Below are 669 nucleotides of genomic sequence, written 5' to 3' on the forward strand. Positions count from 1 at the left end.
CCTTTAGTAATTTCAAAAAGAGTTTCTGATGAACGATTTGTTATTTTTCCTACATTAATTAAATGTTCTCTTTCTCTAATTGCAGCTTATACTGATGTTGATGTGATTTTTTATTATACCGTGGAAGGTGCCTTAAGCAAAAAGCTAAGCTTTATCGACAATTATCTTGATTACAAGACATCAGTTATATTCACGATTATTAGACAGTTACAAATGATCTTTCATTCATAATTATCTGTGAATTGTAAGTAGGCCTAAGTTATCAAGCTTATTTATTACTTATTAGTAAAAGTATCTCACATAATTATCACTATGTTTTACATTTCTTTATGGTAATTATCATTTAGTATTAACCTTATCTTTCGTACTTATAATGATCACTCATTGTTACTTATTTTTACTGTCATTTTCATCTTATCTTGCCAAGCCTCTTTTGAATTCATTCCTTATCATATCTTTTCAGCATTATTAACCTGTTTTTCGTCTTCAACGAAAATTACAATAATCCGGGTAACGAAACTATCCGAAACCTTGCGACATGTGTCTGAAACGTCTCGCTAACATTCGCTCAGGAAGCAAGGCTAGTGTGACCAAAACAACCGAGATCTCCCAGGAGTTTAATTGATACGAAAGATATTAATTCTTAACAGCTGGTAACGTTGCCATGGA

The sequence above is a fragment of the Penaeus monodon genome, chromosome 29 (assembly GCF_015228065.2).
Source record: "Penaeus monodon isolate SGIC_2016 chromosome 29, NSTDA_Pmon_1, whole genome shotgun sequence".
Lineage (NCBI taxonomy): Eukaryota > Metazoa > Arthropoda > Malacostraca > Decapoda > Penaeidae > Penaeus > Penaeus monodon.